Below are 13,866 nucleotides of genomic sequence, written 5' to 3'. Positions count from 1 at the left end.
AGTAAATAACAGTTGAATCACAAAATAGTATTAATAATGCGGTACAGTTCTCGTTAACGAGAAGAATTATTGTCTTTATTTGTAAGAGTTAGTCCCATTACTGATGATTATTTGCTGGACTACAAGTCCCACGGTGCTTTGGGGCATAACATATCCCTCATGAACAATCAGATTTTTCAAATCCATATACAGTACATGCAGAAGTAAATGTAGAATGACAAGACTAACCCTACTTTTCAAATGGAAACACTTACAGTCGAACTAAGACTTTAAACCAGTATTGTGCACTGTTACATAGCTCTACTGTTACATTTAAAGTTCAGTTGACACAAAATAAGGAGAAAAGACATCAATGGATTTTGAACTTGCAAATAGGACAATGAGAGAAGCCTTCAGATGAGATAGTCCAACATGTTCTGAAAGGCCCTCCCCTGAGCCCTTTCTTGTTTTAATATCTCTTAGGTTACAAAAGCAGATCTGCTCTAAATGGTGTGGAGTTCAAAGAACAGCCACATGATTGTCTGATAGCGGCAATTATGTAATTGCCAAAGCAACAAACAACATTGCACAGTCATAGTTAAAATAACAAACTGCTATCCTCTAAAATCTCACTTGCAGGTGTCCAATATTAAAAGAGAATAAACATATAATTTTCCGCCGGCTGTAGCTTTACTTTTTACGTTGATACGTTGATTTAATTTAGCTTGTGAGAGGGACATCGCTGTAAAATTATTCGCCAAACGCAACACGTATATTCAGTGCCAGGACAATGTACAATACGTGACAAAATACAAGTAGAGGTGAGTGGTTGAGTGGGTAATACAGTTTTATTTATGAATTTTGAATAGTTAAAGTTGTTGATCTACGACAGTTTCCTCTTAACGATTCTTGTGCCTCATCTGCTATTTTCTCCTCAACATTGTAGTAGTGTTTGTCAGCACACCATCTGTTCCAGCTACATGCTGTAATTTCACAATTTAGGGGGGAAGGATATCATAAGCAACTATATTTTAGGGACTATAAATTGCCCAGCAAAAACTTTATCCTACACTTGAAGTGCAAAAAATATAAACAGTAAACAATATAATGAAAAATCAATCGGATGTAAACAATATAACCCCCACATTTGGATACTTTTTTGTTGTGACAAAATACACAATGAAATGCATGTTAAAATACATTTTAAAAATACTCCATAAAAAACGCGACAAAATACACAACAAAATGCATATCAAAATAGATGACAAAATCAATACTGAAATATACTAATGACAAAATAGATAACAGATTGCTTAAACAAATGAATACATTTTATTTACCTGTACGGATTTAGGTATTGCATGCTTTATCGATGTGTTCATTATGTAGCATATATTTGTAGGTTTTTATTTATGTATACATTTATTTCTTCATATGTTTGGATTGGTCCTCTAAAGAAAAGGGGCTAATGTGTACAAAACAAAATGCTCATACCTCCACTGCAACCAAATACACGACTGATTGCAGTTCATCAGGGTCGTATCACTACAACTTGGCACCATAATTGGACCTGTTTGTCATGGATGACCCTACCAAGCAAAAAAAAACAAAAAAAAAACATTCAACTCTCACTTGTTTTAACACCTCAGAGTATAATCATCATTAAACACAAATGAAGACACATTACCAGATTAGATATTGAAATTAATCAATGATTTAATGTCGTGTTCGAATGTCCTTGTGTCTGTCTCCGTCAGCTCATCGTTTTGGCTTGGTGTGGACGTGATGGATTGCATATCTGTTGAATGCAACACGCATGACAATTAATGAGATTTCTAAGGAGGAAATAAATTAACCACACGTAAAAAAAAATAGCAACACTGGGTTGCTAATGAGTTTTATATCCAAAGCAACCCGCTTGTGCAGGGCTAATTTGTGCGTGGTGTCTAATGAACGGCGCGTCTCATCTTTCAATGTGTCACCACAAGGTCTTAGCGTCAAAACAAATAGCGCCCCATCTACAATGCCTCAACTTCGTGTGATTGCGCTTCTCCTTGTCATGAAAATACTAGCACCCACTGCATATTGTTGTTTATTTCATTCAGGGCTCCTACAGTAAGGTAATCAAGTTCAACCCAGGACTTTTGAAAACTTTTTGATGCCTTTTAAAATCAAATTCAAGAACAAGTCGACCAAAAAACGAAATCAAAACAGACAAAAACTAATTAACACTACGTGAATTAGAGGCAATTTTAAACAAATGTTAATTTTCTTTTCTTTTTTCAAATCACATTTTGGTCCAGTTTAAAACTTCCCATCTGAAAAACACAACACTCTTCTAGACGTCCATCCATCCTTTCATTATCTGCTGTCAGGGACCAGGGAAGGAAACAGAATTTAGAACCCAATAGCATAACGTACTCACAGTTTATTAGGGAAAGGAGGAATGCGCGCACACTCGGTCTCAGCCGGTGTCCGAGGGCGGGGCCAACTGGGCACCATGGCAACCTTGACAGAACCCAAGGGACGGCTCCAGAAGTCCCAACAAAAACAAAATACATTGCACCCCAGAATGGGCTGATGCTCCCGAGGAGGGTGGCCCCACTTCAGCCTCTGAAATAGCAGGAACAGGGAGAGGCTGGGTCGGCAGGCGGACGAATCGGAGTGGCGGGCGAGCGAACGAGCCGCAGTGGCGGACGAGCGGAAGAGCAGGAGTGGCGGGCGAGCGGACGAGCCGGAGTGGCGGGCGAGCGGACAAGCCGGAGTGGCGGGCGAGCGGACGAGCCGGAGTGGCGGGCGAGCGGACGAGCCGGAGTGGCAGGCGAGCAGACGATCTGGGGAGTCGAACAGACAATCAGCGGAGTCGGACAGGCGATCAGCGGAGTCAGACTGGCGAGCAGCGGAGTCAGACTGGCGAGCAGCGGAGTCAGACTGCCGAGCAGGGGAGTCAGACTGGCGAGCAGCAGAGTCAGACTGGCGAGCAGCAGAGTCAGACTGGCGAGCAGCGGAGTCAGACAGGCGAGCCAGGGAGTCAGACAGGCAAGCTGGAGAGTCAGACAGGCGAGCCCGGGAGTCAAACAGGCGAGCAAAGGAGTCAAACAGGCGAGAAGGTAAGTCAAACAGGCGAGCAAGGAAGTCAAATAGGCGAGTAGGGGAGTCTGACTGACAGATGGGTACGGAAGGGCGGCCGACAGGCGCGGCGTTGACGCCGACAGGTGCGGCGTTGAGGCACCAAATATTCCCGGAAACCCCATTCGAGGCACAGCAATTGCCATGGCGGGCGGGTCCGTGGGCCGAATGGGCAGGAAAGGTGACGGCGCGGCAGGAGAAGAGGTCCCGGTAGGCGGGGCCGTTACCGACAGGAGCTCATTCAGCTCACGTGACAGAAACTCAGTCCGTTGAGCTATTTGCTCCGTCTGGTGCTGTATGCTCCATAGCTCTTGCTCAACCTGCAGTTGAAAGGCGGTGACGTCAATGGGCAATCGTAGAGCGTAGGGAGTATCAAGCTCCACCCAATCCGCGCTGGGTTCATGTTTGTGGTCTGAGCGTTCTGTCAGGGACCAGGGCAGGAAACAGAATATAGAACTCAATAGCGTAACGTACTCACAGTTTATTAGGGAGAGGAGGAATGCGCGCACACTCGATCCGGGGATCGATGGTCGCGGAAGTGTATTCAAATCCGAACGAAAAAAGTTGTCGAAATCATACAGATCAGGCCAAAAATAAAACAGGATCAAACACAGGCAGATTCACAGAACTAGGAATTTAACACAGAGTTTAACAGGAGTCTTGCAGAAGTCTCACAGACGCTCGGACAACTAACGGCTCAAAGGACCGCGTTTAAGTACTCTCAAGGAGCAATCAGTCAATGCGTCTCAACCGGTGTCCCTGGGCGGGGCCAACTGGGCGCCATGGCAACCGTGACAATCAGCACCACTTATCCTCAGTAGGGTCGCGGGGGTGCTGGAGTCCATCCCAGCTATCTTTGGGCATTGGGCAGGGGACACCATGAATTGGTTGCCAGCCAGTCAGGTTGCCAGACATGTATAAAACAATAAACAAAAAGTACATCATAGATTTTCAGTCAAAACTGGCAAATAACCACTAATTTCAAAGAACCATTTTGCGCTTTTCTTAAATTGAGAAATTTGGGTTAAGACATTGCAATGCCTTATTTTTAGAATAATAAATTTAATGATTTTTAAGACTTTTCAAAGATCCGCGGGAGCCTTGTTTGTTCTTGTCATCTTTTCATTTCAATCAACATTCAGTCGACACTAAAGATGAACTTTTAAATAAACTGGCCTGTCACTAAACACGTATCACCAAACGACCACATACGAGCACCCTTGTGGGTGTCAGATATCGAAGTATTCTTTGTGTTATTTTTGGAGGCATGACACATGTTCATACACAGATCAATATGTGTCATCATAATTGTCAACCATTTGACGTTAAAAAGTGGTACATATTGGCGCATTTTATTATCTTTTCATGCCTACAACACGGTCTCTAGAAAATATTTTAAAAAGAGAAAAAAAACATAAGCATGTTTAAAACTGAAAGTGGCAAACTATTACCAAAAAGGGAAATCTAATGCGCAGGCGTGGTTTATTCACCCAAAAAGACTGTTACAAGCCAGGAACTGAGACAGGACCCAATAGCGTTTATTTTACACAGTTTTTATTGAGAAAGAGAGCAGTGCTTGCATCCACGATCTGATGATTGTCCGAACGTGGAAATGGCACTTTTGTGTCGAGCAAGGGTAATCGTTGACAGCGAGAAAACTAGGTCGATGGCCAGAACGTGGGAACAAAGGCAAAAAAGGGTCCAGAAAAAGGTCGGCAACAGGTATCAGGCAGGAAAACAGGGCAGGATAATGTGAGTGCCAGTGAGAGTACAAACCTTGCCTAGCTAAGAGCATAGGTTCGCAGACGGTCTCACGGGTTCCTTTCGGAAGACGGGAGTTTTTAAAAGAGTCCAACAGCCAATCAGGTCCTGTGGCTGTTGGCACCAATGGGGCAGCCGCAGGTGCCTCGAATCAGTAATCATGACAAAGACTTAGTCTTGTTTCAAAATAAGCAGCCGTAGTGTTAAGTTTGACGGACCCAAATCAGGGAAGCAGGAACCAAGGCATGGGTCCTCAAAAAAAGGAATTGGATTTGTTTACAAAAGGAGGTACAAAGTGACAAACAAAATAAGGTTTACGAAACAACAATAGATGCAAACAAAAAAAATCCGTGGTCCAAACTAAAAGGAAAGACCAAACCGGAAATGGAGATGCTGGGAGTGAAGTAAAGACCCAAAAATGGCCACTAAACTACTAACAAAATGTTCAAACCAGGAACCCCAAAAAATTAGAGATAACCTTTCTAGTGGAAAAGAAATGTTCTGCCTAACATAACCTCCCTCTCGAGGGCCGGATACCAGACGGCTGAAGGTTCTTCCCCCTTGCCGCCGAGACATGAAACCAGGAGCAGCCGAGGGGCTTTCTCCTCACCGCCGAGACAGGAAGCATGATGCGGCCGCCGAAACAGGACTGGAAAATTCCCCTTGGGCCCTCTACTGATCAGGTCATGCCCAAATGGATAAACCTCAGTGGGAGGAGCAGTAACTAAGGCAGACGTGATCAAAAATACGGATAGTATTCAATAAAAAGGGGAGTTACAAAGTGACAAACAAGCAAGGGTTCACAAAACAACGAATCCTGACACAAACCACAAACAAAGACCAAACCGGAAATTGAATTGCAAGGAACAAAGTAACAACCAAACAAGTGGTCACTAATCTAGTAACAAAATGTCTTAACCAATAACAAAAACAAAATCAGAGGTAGCAATAACAGTGAAAATGAAAATGTGCTAAAGACTGTCAAGAATGCTGTCCAAAATGTCTTCATATAAGGTCATGATAGTTAGGGACAGTACTGTGGTAATAGGACCCACCTGTGCCCAGTCCCAAACCCGTTTGACACTGTCTGGAGGAAGGTGGCGTACCAGATATTCTGCACGTAGACTAAAATACTAGTCTTGAGTTAAGAGGTTTTTTTTGTTTGTTCTATTTTATGAAATAATTGTATTTTTTTTTAATACTGGAAGGCATTTTTAAGGAAGACAAAAGAAGTAGTCTAACACGTAAAGCGGTAGTGTTGCTGAGTATACGTTGTTAATGGTAGCCTAAAATATTGGTAATTCAAACAATGTTTTTCATTCGTAAAGTGCGTTTATGAGCGGGTAATGTTTTATTTTATTGACATATTCAATTAAATGAAATGAAATGATCTGCATTTATATAGCGCTTTTCAAGTCAATGACTTCCCAAAGCGCTTTACAGTGTGCTTCACATTTCCCAATAGCGGCCGTGATCTGTGCAGCCATGTAAGGCGCTAACCTGCTTATTGGGGGTAATTGGGGGTTCAATGTCTTACCCAAGGACACTTCGACATGTAACACGGACAAGCCGGGATTCGAACTGGGATCCCTTAATCCTAAAACGATCGCTCTACCTCCTGAGCTACTGCCGCCCCAATGATCTGCTATCAAATGTTTTGACTTTTTTTACAAAATATATCTCATACATCATAGGTAGTTTTGGTCATATCACACTATTGCTTTTATTGTCCTCGCAAAATAAATAAATCAAATAAAACATACAATACACATAAATTGATAGGTCTGCCACTGAACGTATTAAGTGGTCATAAGTAAAATTAATTAATTAATGAAAAAGTATTTAAAAATAAAATAAAAAAAAATGAAAAACGGAAATGACTTAGTTATCACACTTACAAGAAGGTATCAGATTTTGGCTCCAATACTGCGAGAGGGGGTACCTCTAAATTACTGCACAAGGGTAAATAGCACACATACCTGTCCATTTCAGCCAATTGCTCTCCTTATCAATGATTGCAAATCCCCATTTTAAGCGATAACAAACCCTACAAACACAGAAGAAAGACTATGTAGAATAAGCGACAACATTCTAGCAATCTACGATCCACGTCTGGTACCAGTGACAGAGACTATCTGGATTAGAGCCGAAATGGGCCCGTGCAAAATTTGTTAAATGGCGTACACAATTTGAAATGATCAATAATTGAACAAGAAACAAAAAATACAGGGGAAACATGCAAGTTGACAGGTATGGCTTTTGCTAAATTTTGGTTTTGATGTATAAGTCTCCTGTTGAGTTTGACACTTTTTATTCTAGTCAACCAATCAGCTCCTCAGCTGTCATTAGCATCAGTTTTTGTCTGTTGTAGGTACCACGTTTTCATGAGATACCTCTTTTTATCACCTCAATATGTATCTTTTTCATTATTATTAATGTAAATTCACACCACTGCTCTGCCTTGCAACACTTGGGTCTGTGCCATCACCCAGCCAAGCAGTTTAAATTCAAAAGTATTCTTATTTGTCAATTAAAGGGACACTGTGTAATATTAACCCACTAGGTGTCACATTTGTTTGTAGTGCAACTAGTCTTAAAAAGAACAGGGAAGATTAGTAACTACCAAGACTCAAAGAGACCAAATACTTTTTTGCCCTGGCTTGAGCAAGGTTTTTGCTTTTAGGGGCTAGCCTTAGCAGCAAAATGGTGGACTCTTATGGCAGTTCCCTCTAGGTGAGGCTCATGTTATGTAAAATAAGTACCGATCACTCAACCAACAAAAATATGAAAAAATGTGCGTTTATATGCTTTTTTTTTTTTCCAATTGTTTAAATTAATGTTGTATTTCTTTCAAATCAAGTCCTTGATTTTTTACTACTAGGAGGCGCTGAATAATACACAATGTATTTTTATGGCTTAAACATTTAGGAAAAAGAAAAACATATCATTACTAATGAATAACGTAACAATAAATATATGCATAATAAAACAAGAATCACAAATGTAACATTATTCAAAATTTAAATAGTAAAACAATTATTGAATAAAACATATTTCCCTTATTTAATATATGTTATTACAGATTATTGTACAAAAAATGGGTAAATCTGAAAAATATTCACCAATAAAAGAGAAAAATGAACTGATGTAGAAGGGAAAATTAAAAAAAAAATTCAATATAGATGCTCAACAATATATTAACTGTAGTTTTAAACAGTAATATCATAATTTACTGTATGTTGTTCATGCATAAGTGCAACAAGCAGACTAATACGAGCAAGTAAACTTAATTTTTATACACATTTTTATTGCTTCAATAATCAGTGGAGGTAATCGCACCAACAGCGTTATTGTTTCATTAACAGGCTAATCGTATTTCTAACTTTTTTCTGCAGTTACAATGCCATTATCGTTACTGACCGTCAAAAACTGTGCGTTAGTTTGAAGAAAGCGGTTACCACGGTCCTCGAGTTGTTTACGTCAACTCTTTTCAGATCACGCCGCCATTCAATATAGTGACTACCATATAGTTAGTGATTACGAATATGCGCCAAAAGAAAAGGTGAATGAGGATCGGTTTTGACAGAACCTGACTTTTGTCGTTCGCCAACAAAACGGCTCTCTCTTGTATATGTGACCAGGTACCCACTAATCGAGAGCCAATTCCTGTCAAGACAATTTTTTTTTTAACTGGTTCAAAAATAAATTTTTCAGGAAGCAGCAGAGCAGCGCATTTGTTAACACGTGTGCGGCATAGTTCTGAGGTCATGGGATCAAACCTTCCTGTGTGGAGTTTGCATGTTCTCCCCCTGCTTGTGTGGGTTTCCTCCCACATTCCAAAACCATGCATGTCAGGTTAATTGCCCGGTTTAAATTGTCCCTATGTGTGAGTGAGCGAGTGATTTGTCTGTCTCTGTGTTTTCTGCGACTGGCTGGCAACGAGTTCTTGGTGTCCCCTGCCCACTGCCCGAAGATAGGTGGGATGGGCTCCAGCACCCCTGAGACCCGACTGAGGATAAGCGGTGCAGGTAATGGAAGGATGGAATTCTTTCAGGGATTCTGTGCTGTTGACTTGAACTTGCTAAGTATTAAAACAAAGAATTTGATCCATGTTGATTTATGTTCCGCGTGTTTTTTCAGTATTAATATTTAAGTGTTAGTGTTGCTTTATTTTTAAGTCATGCATAACAATATATAATAAATGGCTTGAACAACCAAAATGAACTGAAGAGCCATTTGTGAGCCCAAAAAAACAAGCCAAACAAGCCAATTCTCTAAAAAGAGTCTAGAATGGAATATTCGAGTTAGATATAATTTGTTAAACTCTATATAACTTACTCCTGATATTCTATTATATAGTTTGGAGTTTATTTTTGTTGCACTTCAAGTGTAGGAAATATCTGTTGCTGGTGAGGTGTAATACATATTATAAGGTTCTATAACACAACTATGTGTCTGTTCTTGTATTAAACTGACTCAAAACTGCTCGGGAAATTTAAAATTATCTGACATATGACAACTTATTTTTAAAGTAACAAGAATAATTATTTCCCTAGTAACTAGTTTCTTGTACTACAGAGTAACTCCGTTACTAACTCGATTACTTTTTGGTAGTGAGTAACTATAACTAATTACTTTTTCAAAGTAACATGCCCAACACTGTCAATTATACATTCATGAGTGACTTGATATTTGTTGTAAAATAGTTGCATTTAACGTCCAACATGTTGGTTTAATATTCAACAGACATACAGCGTTAAAAAATATACATTTTTATTTGGGGCAAAAATTAGCATTGAAACAAACCGAACAAATAGAACATTTCCTATTTTAGCTCCAAATGCATGTTTTTCTTGGTAGTCCATCATCTGTAAGACAATGTGTTTTGCTTCTTCCACATGGTCGTTGCATATTCAACCTTTCTTAGAGTTCAATGTAAAAATTGCATTTGAAGATTCGGTTCCGCCGCTCTAATATTCTGGCGTTCCGTGCAAATCCTTTGTGCAAAAGCGTGCAGGGAGAACAACCGGACATCCTCACGACCGTCCTCCATACATTATTCATCAATCACTTCCCTTCTGCTGTCTTTAAATGTTTCCACAGAAAAGAAAAAAGGATCCAAAGGTAAAAGGTGAAATTGTTCTGATAAATGTTTCACGCTCTCATGAGAGCGATAAAAGAGTAAAATTGACCTGAATGTGTGAGAAAGGTCACACCTTTCAGATCCTTCCCCTTCCAAACTATACTCTTTGGAGTTTTGTGGTGCATGCCTTAAACCTTTGTTGTTATTCGAACAAAAATCTGCTCCCTCTATGCGGCCATTGTCTCAAAACTTATGTTTGTATTTTTAAGTACAGTATTTTCTGCAGTATACGGCGAACATAAATAGTCTTTTGTGATATTTCTTTCATGTATAAGGCACACCGGACTATCAAGCGCATGTGATTGTAGATACAGTAAGGGCTACGATTGCGCAAATATTAAAAAAGTACCGCTTTTGCACACTGATTGTTCAGTCTAAATATATCACTGATCACTATTGCTAAGCAATGAATGCAATGGGTTTTGAACCTGGGTTTCATTGGAAGCTTACCAGATCCTATCCACTAAGTGTTTCTCAACCGATGAGTTGCGGACAAGTTTATAGTGGCTTGCGGGCCTTTACCTTTGCAAAATAATACTGAGAAAAAGAAAAAAAAGGTCAATTACACCTCCTTTCAGTAGATGGCGAGAATGCTTTGCCCCATTCCCTCTTCCTGTTCAGTCAATTGGCGTGTTAAAGAGGGACCACATCACATTTCGTTCAACAAGAAGAATAAATACTCTCGCTAGAGTAGTAGAGGTACAATTGTACTTTATTTTGGGAAAGTTAAAAAAAAAAGATACCCGAAGTCAGATGCAGTTTTATTTTAATCATCACGGAGATTTGTCACCATTTGAAGACATCCAAAGATAGTGTGCAGCTAGCCTTACGCCATCTACAGTGCATCCGGAAAGTGTTCACAGCGCTTCACTTTTTCCGCATTTTGTTATGTTACAGCAGGGGTCGGGAACCTATGGCTCGCGAGCCATATATGGCTCTTTCTATGAGTACCTATGGCTCAGAGACCAATTTGATTGCATGCAAAATTTCTCCATCTTGTTCAAAACCGGGAACGTCTATCCTATTCGGGTACACGTAAAGCCAAACCAAAGCCAAATGCAAAGGAAACACTTCGCAGTATATATAGGGCACGTTTTTCACTACAATTTACAGTCAAGGTGTCACACAAAAAAAGGGGGGAAAAAAAACTCGTTTTGGCTGTACAACGCTAAAGAAACCTTTATTTAAAAGTTCACTATATAATCTGTGTTCAGTGTTCAGATACTTTATGACGAATCCACAGAACTGTAAATACGCCAAAACACCGGAAGAGAACTTAGTCATTTGATTGGGTGAGTGGGAGGGATGGGTGGAGCTATGCAAAAAGTACAAGCATTCCCTCCCATCTCTCGCCAAAGGTAAGCACATAAGGCTCCCTATTCTCAGAATGTTGTGACGTTTTTACAAAATAAATGCTTGCATCTGGTTTTGAAACCAATATGTATGAAAAAAAGGGTCAAAAGGAGTTTAACCGATCTTGAGTAATTGCAAGAAAGAGACAAGTTTAAAGTGGTCTGTTTGTTGAATTTGGGACAGGGGCTCTGGCATTATTCTCTTTTCATAATTTTTATCAAATCATCAAAAATAAATGTGCTGAAGACTAAGCTTTTGTCTGGGGCGCGGGTTTAGCAATTTAGTAAATTTGTCTCATAATATATGGTGTGGCTCTTTCCCAAAATAAAATTAATATTTTTTGCTTTTATGGCTCTTTGAGTCAAAAAGGTTCCCGACCCCTGTGTTACAGCCTCCTTCCAAATTGTATTAATTTAATCTCTTATCTCAAAATTCTACACAAAATACTCCGTTATGACAATGTGAAAAAGTTATTTTTTTTTTTACTTTTTTTGAATTTATTAAAAATAGAAAACTAAGAAATCACATTTACATAAGTATTCAAAGCCTTTGCTTAATACTTTGTTAATCCACCTTTGGCAGCAAATACAGCCTCAAGTCTTTTTGAATATGATCCCACAAGTTTAGCACACCTATCTTTAGGCAGTTTTGCCCATTCTTCTTTGCAATAAGTCTCAAGCTCAATCAGGTTGGATGGGAGACGTTTGTGCACAGCCATTTTCAGATCTCTCCAGAGATGTTCGATCGGATTCAAGTCTGGACTCTGGCTGGGCCACTCCAGGACATTCACGGAGTGGTTCTGAACCCAATCTTTTGAGATCTTGGCTGTGTGCTTTGGGTCGTTGTCCTGCTAAAAAATGAACCTTCGCCCCAGCCTGAGGTCAAGAGCGCTCTGGAGCAGGTTTTCATCCAGGATATCTTTATATATTGCTGCATTCACCACCAAGACCAGAGAGATGGTGGTGGACTTCAGGAGAACCAGAACTCACCCGGTTCCTGTTACCATCAAGGGAGAATGTGTAGAATTTGTCCAGACCTACAAATACCTGGGTGTGCAGCTGGACAACAAACTGGACTGGACTGCCAACACAGAAGCTCTATGTAGGAAAGGGCAAAGCCGACTTTACTTCCTCAGAAGGCTGGCCTCCTTCAACATCTGCAAAAAGCTCCTGAAAATATTCTATGAGACAGTAGTGGCAAGCGCCCTCTTCTATGCGGCAGCGTGTTGGGGAGGCAGCGTCAAGAAGAAGGATGCCTCTCGTCTCAATAAACTGGCTAGGAAAGCGAGCTCTGTTGTGGGCAAAGAGCTGGACAGCCTAACAACAGTAGCTGAGAGACAGGCACTGAAAAAGCTGAGGTCAATCACGGACAATCCATCGCATCCGCTTCACAGCATTATCTCCGGACAGAAGAGCAGTTTCAGTGACAGACTGCTGTCACTGTCTTGTACTACGGACAGACTGAAGAGATCTTTTCTTCCTCATGCCATGAGGCTCTTTAACTCCACCCGGCAGAGTAAAGGCCCACATTAAACCACACCACCTACATTGGATATTACCGAATCTTACTGCATTATGTGTTCTGTGTAGCACTATTTAGTTACTCTATATAACATGCACGTCACACTGGGTATTTGTATATTGTATTCTTTTGGCTTTATTATTGTATGTTCTCGGGTCAGGGATGCTGCTGGAAATGTGAATTTCCCTTAGGGGATGAATAAAGTATCTATCTATCTATCTATCTATCTATCTATCTATCTATCTATCTATCTATCTATCTATCTATCTATCTATCTATCTATCTATCTATCTATCATTCATTTTTCCTTCTATCCTGACTAGTCTGCCAGTTCCTGCTGCTGAAAAACACCCCCACAGCATGATGCTGCCACCACCATGTTCCTTTTACTAAGGAGTGGCTTTCGTCTGGCTACTCTACCATACAGGTCTGATTGGTGGATTGCTGCAGAGATGGTTGTCCTTCTGGAAGGCTCTCCTTACTCCACAGAGGAATGCTGGAGCTCTGACAGAGTGACCATCGGGTTCTTGGTCACCTCCCTGACTAAGGCCCTTCTTCCCCGATCGCTCAGTTTAGAAGGCTGGCCAGCTGTAGGAAGAGTCCTGCTGGTTACAAATGTCTTCCATTTACAAATAATGGAGGCCACTGTGCTAATTGGGACCTTCAAAGCAGCAGAATTTTTTCTGTATCCTTCCCCAGATTTGTGCCTCAAGACAATCCTGTCTCGCAGGTCTACAGACAGTTCTTTTGACCTCATGCTTGGTGTTTGTGCTCTGACAAGCTTTATTTTACAGGAATGGGGCCGTCTTGCGCGTGAACACAAACGTCAGTGATTCGGCGATCACTGGGCGGAAAAGGTAAGACAGAAGTCTGGCGTGGAAAAACAGGAAGCCAGAAGCCAACGAGATCGATACTGGATACACGGGCAGATATCTGACAGACGGAGTCGATACCGGACAGGACGGGACAGACAGGATTGA

The sequence above is a fragment of the Urocampus carinirostris genome, chromosome 4 (genome assembly GCF_059441175.1).
Source record: "Urocampus carinirostris isolate Australia breed hairy pipefish chromosome 4, RoL_Ucar_1.0, whole genome shotgun sequence".
Taxonomy (NCBI): domain Eukaryota; kingdom Metazoa; phylum Chordata; class Actinopteri; order Syngnathiformes; family Syngnathidae; genus Urocampus; species Urocampus carinirostris.
Note: the sequence above shows the minus strand (reverse complement) of the source record.